This window comes from Balaenoptera acutorostrata, chromosome 14, assembly GCF_949987535.1.
Source record: "Balaenoptera acutorostrata chromosome 14, mBalAcu1.1, whole genome shotgun sequence".
Taxonomy (NCBI): Eukaryota; Metazoa; Chordata; class Mammalia; order Artiodactyla; family Balaenopteridae; genus Balaenoptera; species Balaenoptera acutorostrata.
Genome location: NC_080077.1, coordinates 31,081,093 through 31,099,954, shown reverse-complemented (window position 1 = coordinate 31,099,954; position 18,862 = coordinate 31,081,093).

The window sequence follows — 18,862 nt, the reverse complement described above, 5'->3', positions numbered from 1 at the left end:
TGAACTTAAGTGGCTATTATTTTAAGCTACTGAGTTTTGGGCTGGTTTGTTACACAGCATTTTCATGGGAATAACTAACTGAGTTAATTGTATTTCTGAAAGAAGCCACTGAAATCTATTACCCATTCTCTTGCCATGGAGAAATACTGACACCAGAGAAGTACTGACACCACACGATGGGCCACCTGTGATCTAAACAGCCATCGACAAAAGCTGCAACAGCACAAACAAAGAAAGCATAAAATAAAAATTACCCCATACTAGATGAAGTTGACCCTTTACTAAGTAAATGTAACTCCATCTTCAGAAATTCCTGAATATTAAAGGTCAGTTCCAGAAATAACATCCAAGTTCACTTCTTATTAACAGTACATAGAAAGTATCATTCATCTTTCCAAAAATTAGTTCAATGTGTGCCTGACTCATGTGTATACCTGTCATTTTGTGAATGACCGAGAAAGCATAATGCCTCACATATTGGAGTTTATTAAGCTCCAGGAAATCAAAGATCTTATCTGCTTTGTTCACTACTGTCTCTCCATCACCTAAAATAGTGCCTGCAAACCATAAACACCCAATACACATTTGCTCACTGAACGATATTGATTTACTGATTAAACTTATTATTTTTTAAAATCAAAGTATTACATTGATATGGAACTCTCATAGCTCCACTTGTGTTAATTACTAAACTTCACCGCCAGTCAATCTTCTTTTCATTTTAGGTCTAGTTATTGTTTTCACCTGAAAATTTCTTTAACCAACAATGAATGGGTGCTAGGCTTGTGAGATGAAAGATAATTATGATTTTTTCTGCCAGGAATAGATAGCTAATGGTGAGACAGACATGCAAACTGATGGTCACATTACAATAGAGAGAATGCTAAACGGAAATATAAAGGCCGTGTTATGGGAGCACATAAGAGAGATCTTGAAAGCACATGTGGTACCCAGGAAAGGCTTCACATAGAAGCTGAATCTAGAAAGAAGATCTCAGAAAATTTCGCAAAAAGACTAAATTTAAAATGGCAAATATGCACAAAATCTTTTTATTTAGTCTTAATAAACTAATTTCATAGTGGAAAATTAAAGTCCTTTAATCAGTAACGATCCTGTTTTATGTTTTTATTATCTTATTCCAGCATCTTTTTTATCAACAGAATTGTATTGAGCGTGTACTTCAAGCATTCAAAGTTTCTCCATTCTGTCAAACACACACACACTTAAAAAATATTTAAGCTAGCAAATGACTTTTTTGCCATTCTGTAATGCATTTATTTTTAATTTTTTATTGAAATATATCTGATATATAACATTGTGTAAATTTAAGGTGTAGAACATGTTGATTTGATACTCATATACTGTGATATGATCGCCATTATAGCAATAATTGTCTTAATTCCCACAGTCCAAACAGAAAGCTAATTTTTCCTTTATCCCTTTTGTTGCCTTTGCAAAGAACAAAACTGAGCATCTCAATTTGTATTTGGAATAGCTTAATATCATTTTTATAACTGGCATGTTTATATGGGTATGTTGAGATTTTCAAAATATGTCTTTAAAATTATTTATATTATATGTGAATAGTACTAATTGAGCACTTATTATGAATACAGTTATGCTAAATGCTTAAGTAATATTTTTACTTAATCCTCACAATAACCAAATGAAGTAGGTATCATTAGTCCCACTTTACAGGTTATGATGAATTTGAGAGAGATCAAGTGGCTTTTCCAATATCATATTACCAAGAATGGCAAAACCAGAAATCAAACCAAAGCCATGCTCTTAAAGAGGATTCTACACTGCCTCCAGAGACAAGCTTTATGATATCAGTAGCAGTTCATTACTGAAGATATCACAATCTCACATAACCACTTAAAGAAGAGAAGAAAAATGTAATGAAATGAACTGAGTAAAGGGAAAAAGGAGTAAGTAGAGAATTATTCTCAGTAACATGACTGCTTTCTCTCTATCCACATTTTCTTAGATATGAAAAAAAAGATCTTTAAGAGAGAAGAGAGTGTCTCCACTGAGATAAGCTTGAGCAGTGGGTCCTGATGATGGTGGAGGGGAAGATCTGTCCCCAGGGGACATTAGGCAATATCTGGAGACATTATTATTTATTACAACTGGGGGAGGAGGGCGGGAAGAGTGCCATGAGCATCTTGTGGGTAGAGGCCAGGGATGTTGCTAAACATCCTACTGTGCACACAGGACAGCCCCCACAACAGTTATCTAACCGAAAATGGCAATGGTACCAAGGTTAAGAAATCCTGGGTTAAAATGATACACACAGTCTTTATGAGTTTTAAGACTGTCTTAACTAATATTTGCGGAAAAAATAACTTCAAATTGCCTTCTTCCAACAAAAGCGATACTTCAAGGAAAAGAGAGACTGCCTGAAATTATGGGCATGGGATAGGACTAGAAATAAAAGATAATAGAAGGCCTGAGATTGGTTCAAGATGGCAGAGTAGGACGTGCTCTCACTCCCTCTGGTGAGAGTACTGGAATCACAACTAACTATTGAACAATCATAGACAGGAAGACACTGGAACTCACTGTAAAAGATACCCCACATGCAAAGACAAAGGAGAAGCCACAGTGAGATGGTAGGAGGGGCGCAATCACAATAAAATCAAATCCCATAACTGCTGGGTGGGTGACTCACAAACTGAGAACACTTATACCACAGAAGTCCACCCACTGGAGTGAAAGTTTCGAGTCCCACATCAGGTTTCCCAACCTGGGGGTCCGGCAACGGAAGGAGGAATTCCTAGAGAATCAGACTTTGAAGGCTAGCGGGATTTCATTGCAGGACTTCGACAAGACAGGGGGAAACAGAGACTGCACTCTTGGAGGGCACACACAAAGTAGTGTGCACATCAGGACCCAGGGGAAGGAGCAGTGACCCCATAGGAGACTGAACTAGACCTACCTGCTGGTGTTGGCAGGTCTCCTGCAGAGGCAGGGGGTGGCTGTGTCTCACCGTGAGGACAAGGACACTGGCAACAGAAGTTCTGGGAAGTATTCCTTGGCGTGAGCCCTCCCAGAGTCCACCATTAGCCCCCAGAAAGAGCCTGGGTAGGCTCCAGTGTTGGGTCGCCTCAGGCCAAACAACCAACAGGGAGGGAACCCAGCCCCACCCATCAGCAGACAAGTGGACTAGTTTTACTGAGCTCTGCCCACCAGAGCAACACCCAGCTCTACCCACCACCAGTCCCTCCCATCAGGAAGCTTGCACAAGCCTCTTAGATATCCTCATCCACCAGAGGGCAGACAGCAGAAGCAAGAAAAACTACAATCCTGCAGCCTGTGGAACAAAAACCACATTCACAGAAAGATAGACAGGATGAAAAGGCAGAGGGCTATGCACCAGATGAAGGAACAAGATAAAACCCCAGAAAAACAACTAAATGAAGTGGAGATAGACAATCTTCCAGAAAAAGAATTCAAAATAATGATAGTGAAGATGATCCAGGACCGAGGAAAAAGAATGGAGGCAAAGATCGAGAAGATGCAAGAAATGTTTAACAAAGACCTAGAAGAATTAAAGAACAAACAAACAGAGATGAACAATACAATAACTGAAATGAAAACTACACTAGAAGGAATCAATAGCAGAACAACTGAGGCAGAAGAACGGATAAGTGACCTGGAAGACAGAATGGTGGAATTCACTGCTGTGGAACAGAATAAAGAAAAAAGAATGAAAAGAAATGAAGACAGCCTAAGAGACCTCTGGGACGACATTAAACACAACAACATTCTCATTATAAGGGTCCCAGAAGGAGAAGAGAGAGAGAAAGGACCCGAGAAAATATTTGAAGAGATTATAGTCAAAAACTTCCCTAACATCAGAAAGGAAATAGCCACCCAAGTCCAGGAAGCACAGAGAGTCCCATACAGGATAAACCCAAGGAGAAACATGCTGAGACACATAGTAATCAAATTGGCAAAAATTAACAACAAAGAAAAATTATTGAAAGCAGCAAGGGAAAAACGACAAATAACATTCAAGGGAACTCCCATATGGTTAACAGCTGATTTCTCAGCAGAAACTCTACAAGCCAGAAGGGAGTGGCATGACATACTTAAAGTAATGAAAGGGAAGAACCTACAACCAAGATTACTCTACCTGTCAAGGATCTCATTCAGATTCGATGGAGAAATCAAAAGCTTTACAGACAAGCAAAAGCTAAGAGAATTCAGCACCACCAAACCAGCTCTACAACAAATGCTAAAGGAACTTCTCTAAGTGGGAAACACAAGAGAAGAAAAGGACCTACAAAAACAAACCCAAAACAATTAAGAAAATGGTCATAGGAACATACATATCGATAATTACCTTAAACGTGAGTGGATAAAATGCTCCAGCCAAAAGACACAGGCTCACTGAATGGATACAAAAACAAGACCCAGACATTAACAGAAAGATAGACAAGATGAAAAGGCAGAGGGCTATGTACCAGATGAAGGAACAAGAAAAAACCCCAGAAAAACAACCAAATGAAGTGGAGATAGGCAACCTTCCAGAAAAAGAATTCAGAATAATGATAGTGAAGATGATCCAGGACCTCGGAATAAGAATGGAGGCAAAGATTGAGAAGATGCAAGAAATGATTAACAAAGACCTAGAAGAATTAAAGAACAAACAAACAGAGATGACCGATACAATAACTGAAATGAAAACTACACTAGAAGGAATCAATAGCAGAATAACTGAGGCAGAAGAACGGATAAGTGACCTGGAAGACAGAATGATGGAATTCACTGCTGCAGAACAGACTAAAGAAAAAAGAATGAAAAGAAATGAAGACAGCCTAAGAGACCTCTGGGACAACATTAAACGCAACAACATTCGCATTATAGGGGTCCCAGAAGGAGAAGAGAGAGAGAAAGGACCCGAGAAAATATTTGAAGAGATTATAGTCGAAAACTTCCCTAACATGGGAAAGGAAATAGCCACCCAAGTCCAGGAAGCACAGAGAGTCCCATACAGAATAAACCCAAGGAGAAACACACCGAGACACATAGTAATCAAAGTGGCAAAAATTAAAGACAAAGAAAAATTATTGAAAGCAGCAAGGGAAAAACGACAAATAACATACAAGGGAACTCCCATATGGTTAACAGCTGATTTCTCAGCAGAAACTCTGCAAGCCAGAAGGGAGTGGCATGATATACTTAAAGTGATGAAAGGGAAGAACCTACAACCAAGATTACTCTACCCAGCAAGGATCTCATTTAGATTTGATGGAGAAATCAAAAGCTTTACAGACAAGCAAAAGCTAAGAGAATTCAGCACCACCAAACCAGCTCTACAACAAATGCTAAAGGAACTTCTCTAAGTGGGAAACACAAGAGAAGAAAAGGATCTACAAAAACAAACCCAAAACAATTAAGAAAATGGTCATAGGAACATACATATCGATAATTACCTTAAACGTGAATGGATTAAATGCCCCAACCAAAAGACATAGACTGGCTGAATGGATACAAAAACAAGACCCATATATATGCTGTCTACAAGAGACCCACTTTAGACCTAGGGACACATACAGACTGAAAGTGAGGGGATGGAAAAAGATATTCCATGCAAATGGAAATCAAAAGAAAGCTGGAGTAGCTATACTCATATCAGATAAAATAGACTTTAAAATAAAGAAGGTTACAAGAGACAAGGAAGGACACTACATAATGATCCAGGGATCAATCCAAGAAGAAGATATAACAATTATAAATATATATGCACCCAACATAGGAGCACCTCAATACATAAGGCAACTGCTAACAGCTATAAGAGAGGAAATCAACAGTAACACAATAATAGTGGGGGACTTTAACACCTCACTTACACCAATGGACAGATCATCCAAAATGAAAATAAATAAGGAAACAGAAGCTTTAAATGACACAATAGACCAGATAGATTTAATTGATATATATAGGACATTCCATCCAAAAACAGCAGATTACACGTTCTTCTCAAGTGCGCACGGAACATTCTCCAGGATAGATCACATCTTGGGTCACAAATCAAGCCTCAGTAAATTTAAGAAAATTGAAATCATATCAAGCATCTTTTCTGACCACAATGCTATGAGATTAGAAATCAAGTACAGGAAAACAATGTAAAAAACACAAACACATGGAGACTAAATAATATGTTACTAAATAACCAAGATATCACTGAAGAAATCAAAGAGGAAATCAAAAAATACCTAGAGACAAATGACAATGAAGATACGACGATCCAAAACCTATGGGATGCAGCAAAAGCAGTTCTAAGAGGGAAGTTTATAGCAATACAATCCTACCTCAAGAAACAACAAACATCTCAAATAAACAATCTACCCTTACACATAAAGGAACTAGAGAAAGAAGAACAAACAAAACCCAAAGTTAGTAAAAGGAAAGAAATCATAAAGATCAGAGCAGAAATAAATGAAATAAAAACAAAGAAAGCAATAGCAAAGATCAATAAAACCAAAAGCTGGTTCTTTGAGAAGATAAACAAAATTGATAAACCATTAGCCAGACTCATCAAGAAAATGAGGGAGAGGACTCAAATCAATAAAATTAGAAATGAAAAAGGAGAAGTTACAACAGACACCGCAGAAATACAAAGCATCCAAAGAGACTACTACAAGCAACTCTATGCCAATAAAATGGACAACCTGGAAGAAATGGACAAATTCTTAGAAAGGTATAACCTTCCAAGACTGAACCAGGAAGAAATAGAAAATATGAACAGACCAATCACAAGTAATGAAATTGAAACTATGATTAAAAATCTTCCAACAAACAAAAGTCCAGGATCAGAAGGCTTCACAGGTGAATTCTATTAAACATTTAGAGAAGAGCTAACACCCATCCTTCTCAAACTCTTCCAAAAATTGCAGAGGAAGGAACACTCCCAAACTCATTCTGTGAGGCCACCAACACCCTGATACCAAAAGCAGACAAAGATACTACCAAAAAAAATTACAGACCAATATCACTGATGAATATAGATGCAAAAATCCTCAACAAAATACTAGCAAACAGAATCCAACAACACATTAAAAGGATCATACGCCATGATCAAGTGGGATTTATCCCAGGGATGCAAGGATTCTTCAATATACGCAAATCAATCAATGTGATACACCATATTAACAAACTGAAGAATAAAAACCATATGATCATCTCAATAGATGCAGAAAAACCTTTTGACAAAATTCAACAACGATCTATGATAACAACTCTCCAGAAAGTAAGCATAGAGGGAACCTACCTCAACATAATAAAGGCCATATATGACAAACCCACAGCCAACATCATTCTCAATGGTGAAAAATTGAAAGCATTTCCTCTAAGGTCAGGAACAAGACAAGGATGTCCACTGTCACCACTATTATTCAACATAGTTTTCGAAGTCCTAGCCATGGCAATCAGAGAAGAAAAAGAAATAAAAGGAATACAAATTGGAAAAGAAGTAAAACTGTCATGTTTGCAGATGACATGATACTACACATACAGAATCCTAAAGATGCCATCAGAAAACTACTGGAGCTAATCAATGAATTTGGTAAAGTTGTAGGACACAAAATTAATGCAAAGAAATCTGTTGCATTCCTATACACTAATGATGAAAAATCTGAAAGAGAAATTAAGGAAACATTCCCATTTACCATTGCAACAAAAAGAATAAAATACCTAGGAATAAACCTACCTAGGGAGACAAAAGACCTGTATGCAGAAAACTATAAGACACTGATGAAAGAAATTAAAGATAAAACAAACAGATGGAGAGATATACCATGTTCTTGGATTGGAAGCATCAATATTGTGAAAATGATTATACTACCCAAAGCAATCTACAGATTCAATGCAATCCCTATCAAATTACCAATGGCACTTTTTACAGAACTAGAACAAAAAATCTTAAAATTTGTATGGAGACACAAAAGACCCCAAATAGCCAAAGTGGTCTTGAGGGAAAAAAACGGAGCTGGAGGAATCAGGCTCCTGGACTTCAGACTATACTGTAAAGCTACAGTAATCAAGACAATATGGTACTGGCACAAAACCAGAAATATAGATCAATGGAACAGGATAGAAAGCCCAGAGATAAACCCATGCACCTATGGTCAACTAATCTGTGACAAAGGAGTCAAGGATATACAATGGATAAAAGACAGTCTCTTCAATAAGTGGTGATGGGAGAACTGGACAGCTACATGTAAAAGAATGAAATTAGAACACTCCCTAACACCATACACAAAAATAAACTCAAAATGGATTAGAGACCTAAATGTAAGAGCAGACACTATAAAACTCTTAGAGGAAAACATAGGAAGAACACTCTTTGACATAAATCGCAGCAAGATCTTTTTTGATCCACCTCCTAGAGTAATGGAAATAATAAACAAAAACAAACAATTGGGATCTAATGAAATTGAAAAGTTTTGCACAGCAAAGGAAACTACAAACAAGACAAAAGGCAACCCTTAGAATGGGAGAAAATATTTGCAAATGATTCAACGGACAAAGGATTAATCTCCAAAATATATAAACAGCACATGCAGATCAATATTAAAGAAACAAACAACCCAATCCAAAAATGGGCAGAAGACCTAAATAGACATTTCTCCAAAGAAGACATACACATGGCCAAGAAGCACATGAAAAGCTGCTCAACATCACTAATTATTAGAGAAATACAAATCAAAACTACAATGAGGTATCACCTCACACCGGTTAGAACGGGCATCATCAGAAAATCTACAAACAGCAAATGTTGGAGAGGGTGTGGAGAAAAGGGAACCCTCTTGCACTGTTGGTGGGAATGTAAATTGATACAGCCACTATGGAGAACAGTATGGAGGTCCCTTAAAAAACTAAAAATAGAATTACCATATGACCCAGCAATCCCACTACTGGGTATATACCCAGAGAAAACCATAATTCAAAAAGACACATGCACCCCAATGTTCATTGCAGCACTATTTACAATAGCCAGGTCATGGAAGCAATCTAAATGCCCATCAACAGACGAATGGATAAAGAAGATGTGGTACATATATACAATGGAATATTACTCAGCCATAAAAAGGAATGAAATTTGGTCATTTCTAGAGATGTGGATGGATCTAGAGACTGTCATACAGAGTGAAGTAAGTCATTAAGAGAAAAAGGAATATTGTATATTAACGCATATCTGTGGAACCTAGAAAAATGGTACAGATGAACCAGTTTTCAGGGCAGAAATTGAGACACAGATGCAGAGAACAAACATATGGACAACAAGGGGGGACAGTGGCAGGGGGGCAGTGGTGATATGACAAACTGGGAAATTGAGATTGACATATATACACTAATATGTATAAAATGGGTAACTAATAAGAACCTGCTGTACAAAAAAATAAATAAGATTAAATTTTAAAAAAAGATAATAGAAATAAAAGGATAAATACTCACTTCCCAGTTCTATTGATAACCTTATACATGGGCACATGGCCAAACTTCTGTGAACATCATCTTCCTAATTATAAAATGAAAGATTGATTGTTTTCAGTTCCACCATCCAATGGCTGTTAGTGAAGACACGATCCACGTCTCTGGATGTGCAGACTCTCTGCTGATCTCTTCGAGTGGGGCACTCCTGTAGAATTTGTGAGCTCCTGGAAGACAGGGAGCTCTATTCACTGCTATATCCTTAGACCTCGAACATAGTAGGTGCTCAAAAACTACTGATCAGTTGACTGTCTGAGATTTCTAGCAGATTAGATGAATATTCACGCCTATAGCACAAGAGCAGTCAGAGCATGTGGTATAGATTCGGAAGGCATCAACTCGGTGGTAATAGCTGAAGCTGTCTGTGGTGGAGGATTAAAAGAGAGAGAGGGAGAGAGAAAGAAAGAGTGAGGAAATGGACTGAAAATAAGGTCATAAGTTAAAGAAAGCGTCATTAGTGATTTTGAAGCAATGTCAATGGATTATTGTGGACTAGGGGGAGGAGGTCAGAGGAAAGCTACATTCACGACACTAGAAAGATAGTGCACAGTGAAAAAATAGACGTAGCTGGGTTAAATTAATTTTTTGAGACATGTGACAGTGAAAGGAAGGTGAAAATGGAATATCAGTGAAGAGATGAAAAGTTCAGGGAAGTATAAGGGCAAATACAAATTCAAAATAAAAGGCTTAATTCTCCTTTTTGAAAATAAGGGAAGAGACTCCTTCTGTCCCTTTTCTTAGAGCATTTATTTAAAAGAAAAAAAGTGTAAGTTCTTTCTCTCTTTGAAGTATAGGTAAATCTTTTTTAAAAGCTAAGTAAGCTGGCTCTTGCCAGCTTTACGACCCAGGAGTGTCTTGCTCAAGGACCTGGGAACTATCTCTGAAATATAATTATTAAGGAAGATGATTCCCCTAGCTCCCAGTTTTTGTGGGTTGGTAGGAGCTTAACCTCAGCAGACACTTCACTCCCAAGATGCAAAACTATCTTTTGTCATAAAGAGGAGTTTATATGTCCTTTGGATAAAGCCCATTAGTTAGCACAGATGGTCAGCCCAACTACCAAGTGAATTTAGGATAAAGTATGTGTGACAAATGGTGCTGTCAGTCCTTTTTCTTGAGGACTAGTTATTGTTTATCTTGAGAACATGTATTTATTAGTCAGGGTTCTCCAGGAAAATGGAACCAGTAGGTTGTATATGCATATAAGGAGAGATTTATTATAGGGAATTGGCTCGCGTGATTATGGGCACTGACAAGTCTCAGGTTCTGCAGGGGGAGCTGGCAATTTGGAGACGGAGGAGAACCAATGGTGTAGTTCCAGTCCAAAGGCCGACAAGCTCAGGACCCAAGAAGAGTCAATGCTGCAGTTTGAATCCAAAGGCAGAAAAAAGCCAATGTCCTTGTTCAAAAGCAATCAGGCAGAAGGAATTCTCTTTTACTTGTCAAAGGTCAGCTTTTTGGTTCTGTTCAGTCCCTGGACAGATTTGTGTTTACCGGAGTGGGGCGAGGGGGAATTGGATGAAGGTAGTCAAAAGGTACAAACTTCCAGTTATAGGATAAATAAGTACTTGGGATATAATGTACAACATGATAAATATAATTAACATTGCTGTATGTTATATACGAAAATTAAGAGAGAAAATCCTGAATTCTTATCACAAGAAAAAATTTTTCTGTTTCTCTAATTTTGTATCTATATGAGGTGATGGATATGCACTAAACTTGTGGAAATCACTTCATAATGTATGTAAGTCAAATCATTATGTTGTACACCTTAAATTTGTACAGTGCTGCATGTCAATTATATCTCAATAAAACTGGAGTTAAAAATAAAGTCAGTTCATCACACACACACACACACACACACACACACACAAATAGTGTGGAGGCTGAAAAGCAAAGTGGTACTTCAAAAATTGTGATCAGTTCAGAGCCCTGAGGATAGACCAAATGTTAGCAGGTCTCATAAATCTCTCAAAACTCCATTCAGGCAATAGACTGACTCATAAGTAAAATCATCCTGATGCCACTAACTATGAATATTTTCATGAACGTTATAGGGAGGATCTTTGGAGGATTGTTTTTTATACCTATTCTTTGGCTATGACAGGTAGAAGAATGGAAATGTAATGAGACATTCGGCTTACACACTTTAGGAAGGATATCTTCTCTTTCTTAACTGACCATAAGACACTACAACTTGAATCTTAATTTCTTATTGAACTTGAATCTCTGACCCAGATATTATATTCACATGGACTTACAGAGGACAGCCTTCTGCAAATTTTTGTAGGATGTAGGTTTTTATACTGGATCCTTCCTCCTACCTCCCAAGGACCCTAGAATGGAGTGACCCAGTGTGAAGTAAATTCATCCTTCTCACTTTTTTTTCCCCCCAGGGGAGAGGAGAGGAGGAATAAACTAGGACAATGATTTATGATAGTGGATTTCCCACAGTGTGCAGCTCTGGACCTTCCCTTGCGTCTTAGGAATTCTTGAAGACAATCCCGAAACATACTGCTCATGCACAGCCTAAGCTTGGTTACTCTCAATAATAATAATTTAAAAAAAGGGAAATAAGAAGGAAGAAGAGGAGGGGCAAGAGGAGAGGTGAAGAAGAAAGAGGAGGAAGAGGAGGAAACCTGGGAGGAAGAGGGGGGAAAAGGAGGAGTAGGAGGGAGAGAAGGAAGAAAAGGGACGAGAAACAACTTTTACTGAACCTGTATCAGTCACTGGACTAAGGGCATTATGTGAAATCTCTAGTTTATTTCCATAACAACTCTAAAGTAATAGATACTATCATTATCATTGTTTTACAAAGGAAGGGACTGAGAATTAGATATTTTAAGTTAAGTTAATACTGAGAGGCAGCAGTGGAGTTTGATTCCAGATTTGTCTGACTCCGGAGTTCCAACTCCTAACCACTACCAAGAATTTGAAAGAAAAAATGTTTGAGTGAAGGGTTTTCTTCTCTAGAGGTGATTTTTCCCGCAGACCCTCCAAACAGCTAGATAGCGAAAACTGAGATAACTACACTATTGTGAACTTTGCTTAACATCCATGTATGGATAGGTGGGCAGGGGAATCTTATTAATTACAAGTTAGGCAGGTGAGATAATATACTAACAGTAATTTCAAAACATTTTCAAAATAGTATTTGTAATTGTTTTTGTCTCTAAAATTATTATAGTATATTTTTATCAGTAGTCTCTAAAAATAACTCACATATTTATTTCAGTTAAAATTCAATTATAAATATTTTCAGGCTAACAGATTTTATTTTCTTGCTATAATGCTTTTATAATCGATCTTTACAACAACTAGTTTTTTTGTACTAAGTACACACAATGTCAATTAATTTTCACTCATATTGCTATAGCAAGTAAACCCTCAGTTAGTTGTCTTTGATAAAGCAAGATGAAATTTTATCATAGACAGGAAGAAATCAGCAAGTTCACAATTTCAGTTAAATCAACATCATAATCTGTTAAAACAGTATTTTGTGATACTAATATTTCCATAACTCAATTCAAAATTTATCCATCCTGTCTACAAAGCATATTGCCCAAATATTAACTATTTATCAGATAATCTACCACTGTGCTGACAGGTGGCCTTTATGTTCTTTGGCAGCAGTTCAAAGTTTCTAGAATGTATTGATGGCTAAATAGCTATTAACACTGATAAGAGCTCTTGCTGTATTTCTGTGACTGGACCACCATATGGAGCTGATTTCAAAACAGAAAGATTAGAAGAGCTCACTCTTACCACGTATAAGGGAACCCAATGAGCACATTGTCATTGATCCTTCTAAACTTACCTCCCAAGTTTGAAAAATTCCTACTCTTTCTGTTGACAATCTTCTCTCAGTGTCTCAAGGAAAATTTATATTCTCCATGCCACGTCTACAGATATGATTAACTAAGTTCAATCTTTCTTCAGGGTGTGTATATATATTTAATATTAATTTTGTTCTCTCACCTAAGCCCTCACCCTGCATTCTATCAAAGTCTGTGGCTATTAAAGCTACAAGATTGACTATGAGGAATGTGGTGTATTTAAGGTAAGGATGCAATTAAAACCTAACTTTAATAATCACTAAGCAAAATGTCAGTGTCCAGCCCTTCAGTCAAACAGGATTAACACTGAGTCCCTCAGGAAGCCACAGTCTAGCATGGCCATGTAAGAAAATACTAGTAACCTAGACTGCTAAAGAACACATTGGACATAAAGTTCAAAGATTCTGGTTTGAGGATCTGATACACCTAAATTAAGAGATTTGAGCACAACACTTTGCTCTCTAAGATAAAATAGAGAAAAATATACCTACTTTGTGAAATAAAAGAAAATACATGTTAAAATATTTTGTAAACTATAAAATGCTATATATAAAACATCAGTGATAACTTTACATACGCCTGGCAAGAAGATACAGGTAAAATTGCCCTCAGATCAATGAAAAGGGCAGGGAAAGTTTGAGCAAATGTTGGTATTGGCTTGCAATTAGCAGGTACATGGTACTGACAACAAAGTAATAGGGCAAGAGGCAAGGAGTATAATGTAACTATTGGTTAGAGAATAAAGGAAGGATAACTGGCAACCTTGGTGACTCATGGCAGACATTAGTCATTTACTGAGTGATTTCTATATGCTAACGTTAAAGAAGAATGTAAGATACACGTTTTTGAGGACCTTACATTCAGTGATAGACATTACTGTGCTAGCCAATATTTATGAATCATTTCCCTTTCCTGGACATGCAGGAGAATTACACTTCCTACTTATTTAAATTTAGCATGGCCATGTGACTTTCTTTGGCCAATAAAATATGAGTGGAAATGGCAGGTATCACTCTGGGTGAAAGCATTTAAAAGGCAGTGTGCAATTTCTCCATATTCTTTTCTCATGCTCTAGAAATTATGGGAGCAGTGTTGATAAGGAGATGACACAAGATGAAAAAGCCTGGAGTGAGCTTTGACATATAGGCTAGCTGCCCTAGAATAGATTCTGAATGAACAAGAAATAAACTTTTATTTTAATATGCCATGAGATTTTTTTATATCATTTATTACTGCACCATTACCTAGCCTATCCTGACTAAAACACATTCTACAGAGAAAGTACAGCATGGTGAAAGAGCACACTCATCCTTCAGTATCCAAAGGGGATTGATTTCAGGACCTCCTGTGGATATCAAAATTCTCAGATGTTCAAGTCCCTTGTACAAAATGGTATAGTATTTGTATATAACCTATGCACATCCTCTGGTACACTTTAAATTATCTCTAGATTACTTATAATACCTAATAAAATGTAAATGCTATGTAAATAGTTGCCAACACACAGAAAATTCAAATTTTGCTTTTTGGAAATTTCTGGAATTTTTTTCAAATATTTTCAATCTGCAGTTGGTTGAATCTGTGGAAACACTAACCACAGATATGGAGGGCTGATTGTACATGCATCAGAGGCAAAAGGAGCTGGATGTTTTACCTCATCTTAACTATTTATTATTGGTTGACTTTGAATATATTACTTAGTCCCTCAGAGCCTCAATGTTATCCTTGTAAAATGATAATAATGCTTGCTTAAAGAATTGTTTCATGTGAGAAAGTGTCTATTTTTAATAGTAAGTTAATTAAACAAGGAAGCCATTAGACTAGGCGGTTCTAATACCTTAGCAACTTATGTAAGCAAACCAAAACCTAAGCCTGTAAATGCCTAGAAGTTAAGAAATCAAAACCTAAAGACAACTAATCACAAACAGCCAACTAGGCTTTCCCAAGTAAGGCGGCCACTTGAACTATCGCCAATAAAATTATTTCTTGCTTTGCTTTTTCATCTTCTCTATAAAAGTCTTGCCCCTAACTCTTGTCAGTGGAGCTCTCCTAACCACTTCTGGTTTGGTGCTGCCCCATTCAAATTGATTCTTGCTCAAATAAACTCTTACAACATTTAATATACCTCATTTTATCTTTTAATAGTTAATCCTTGAAATGCTCATTATTATTATACCTCAGCAATAATAAAATACAGTTGAAATATCTTAAAAATAAACACAACTCCTGTTGGTGCCACTACACATGGATGTCCCAATGTAATGGGTGCTAAAGAGCTATCAAGGGCTGGAAAATAGGAACCATTCTTTGAGGGTGTGAGGAGTGGGATATTCCCTTGTTCCAGGAAATAAGTGTGAGGGGGCTATGCGTTCCTGCTGGGACATTTTTTGCACTTTGCAGTTGTTTAATTTTTTCTTTCTTTTTTGTAATTTTGAATTTTTTGTGAGACCCGGGTCTCAAGACAAGTGGAAACATCCTTACCACAGTGAGCAGACCACAGGTACTTTGAACCCTTTCCAAGGATGGACGATTCTTGGAATCTGGAAGTTCTGTTTTGTTTATGTTTTTATTTCTTTTAATTTTTATAAGATACATTCAGAGATCTAAGGAACTTTTTCCTTTCCCTGTCTTCTCCACCAACCTGAAAGTGAATACTTTTAGCAAAGGAAGGAGGAAAATACCATGGCAACATTTTGAGAGGTTTGGGATTTTTTATGAAAAAAAAAAAAAAAGGAATGAATTGAGATGGAGAAAATGTCCCCACCTTAAGCCCACATGAATCCCTCTCTCCCACCTCTACTGTCTTCCTAAGTTTCTATTAAAGAAGCCATTGAAGCAGCTCTCCTATCATCACAAAGATGCATTAAGTGAGGAATAAAGAAAAAGACAAAGAGCAGGATAAAGAGTCACAGCCCATTGGTTGCCCAGTCGGTGTTCTACAGCACTCAGAATGTGAGAACTTGTCATCATGGTCGTAGCCTCCACATTCTGGAGCTGTGGCCGGCTGCTCAGCTGGCCCTTCTATCTTGGTCCTGGCATCTGGGCTCTCTTCACCCATCATCCTGTCTCAAAACTGCCTGAAGAATCCCATCAGTCCAGGTCAGCTGTTGTCAAAAAACCACCAGACGTGGAGTCCCATTGATCCTGACACCATTCATGTCCCTGTGGGGTATGAACAAGATCGTTGAGATCTTGGTTTCTCCAGCATCCACGTCCAGGAAGTGTTTGACTGTAGGAAACCCAGGTTCTCTAAGGTTGTACTGAAACCACAGTCCACTACTAGGGAAGCTCACAAAGTCTTTATCCTTGGCCGTTGAAATTTACCAAGTCCTGAGCTATGAGTAGAAAGAACAGTACAGCAGCCAAGTGCTCCTGCCATGCCTGGAGGCTGAAAGAAAATGAGATTGTGGCACAGGAGACCTCAGCCCTCCGAGTGCAAGCCAAGCACATTTCCCTGTAGGGTGCATTTTTGATTGTTCGCTTTTGAAGAGACTCGTTTGTCTCCTGTCTGAGGGCATCATACCTGAGCAAACCTTTCTGTCATAAACACTTTTCTAGTAGTACAAACACACTGACTCACATTTTAATCTACACCTGTGTCCAACTATGTGCTCCCACACGTGCTATGGCCTGTGTGTGTGGTCACCAAGGTGTGTCTGTGTGTGTGTGTGTGCGCCCACATATGTATGCGTGAACACGTGTTCTTTTGCATTACTCTCCATTTTAAAAACTTTCATCTTTAGTTCAAAAAAAAAAAGTATCATATTTTTATTAGATTATGGAGAACTCTGATGGTTTCCTCCCTTGCTATTCTCTTTCCTCCCTCCCATTCAGTGTTGTTTTTTCAAGTTAGACCTTATTTACTTTTCCATGCTGCTGGCTTTGGATTCACTAAGAACAACTTTGGTGAAATAGCAGATCTCAGTTTTCAAAAGCACAAGCTCTTATTTGTTTAATCTTTAAATTACCATGATAAAATGCTATACAAAATAATAGCACGACACTGCAGCACTATTAACGTATAGGTTGTTTTCCTCACATTTTAAGTTTTGGTGATAATTGTCTTCATATTTAAAGTGCTATTTAGATTTATTAAGTCCCATATTTACTTCTATTTTATCTACTACATTTCACTTTAATAATGCCAACCATGGCCAGGTAAGAATAGAATTATTAGAACACAGATTTGGTTTTGCACTATCTGTACCTAAATCACTAATCCCATTGTACACAAAAGCATGCTGCCTAAGTATTATTACTAGTGGATGTGAGGTATTTTCCCCATCTAAAATTTTTATGTTCTTTTCAGAAACAAAAATTAAAGTGATGCATTTGGAACATGCCCAGAACATCCACAAGACAGAGGATCAAAGGAAATGTGAGGAATGAACAGTTACTTTCTGTGTAGGAGTCAAATGCTATATTTCAGAACAGCTTTTGATATTGATATGATTTCCTATTTGACCTTTTCCATGTTCCTCTTGATATTCAAAACACTTCAATTATTTAAGTGGATTTTTCCATTTTTAATACATATTTTTATAAATTATTAGGAGAAAAAAACCTTGATGATTAAAAAAACATTGGCTCATTAAGTAAACATGTAGCTTTTTAAAGACCCTTTTTCCTAGTAGTGTCAATTCCTGAAGTAATCCTCACTCTAAGAAATTGTATAAGATAGTGTTTATTGTTTTAAGGTGTTAGGTTTGGTGTAACTTGTTATGTCACAATGGATAACTTATGTCACAATGGATAACTAATACATTTGTTAAGATTGAAGAGAAAAAGAAGTATTTAGGGTTTTTTGAAGCCTTCAGTATTTTAAACCTATTACTGATATGCATCAGCATGTTTTCTGTTTTAAACTAAAATTGTAGGACGGTATTGAGGCTTATCATGCTGATTCCTATTCCTAAATACATAAGGAGCTTCCTTATTTTCAAATAGGTTTTTTTTTTTAAGTCAGTTAATGTCATCCAAAAGCACAAGATGAATTTTACTTATATATTTATTGGATTATATAGTATTTTTTTAGGAAAAGCATCTGCCACAAAAATGTCTGTTTCAAAAGGGTGTATTGCTGGCATGAATCACTGCTGCCAGTGCCCTGCTTTCCCTCGTAGAAGGTCATGTTTTGTACATTGTGAGGTTTGTATCAGGGCTATGTGGATATTCTATCAGTTGAGAGATGATTTGACTTCAAAGATGTTCTTTGTTTCACTAAGTTGTATAATGTCAAGAGATTCTGCTGTTACTAAAAGAGAACGTTTAATGCCAGATTGACTGCATAATTTCATCAATATGACTTTCTGGTTTCCTAACTCCAGAAGATCTCCAATAAGATGGTGGCTTCACTATCATTTCATCAGCAATGCCTCTCTAAGAATATCTAGTGGAGTCTTGGGGAGCCAGGCTAGCTGGATATTCTTACTAGGTAAACATTTTGTTCAAGGTTCAATTAATGGTGGAAAATCAAGGTGGAGGGAGGGTGTTGGAATATGTATAAGTTTGCTAGGGCT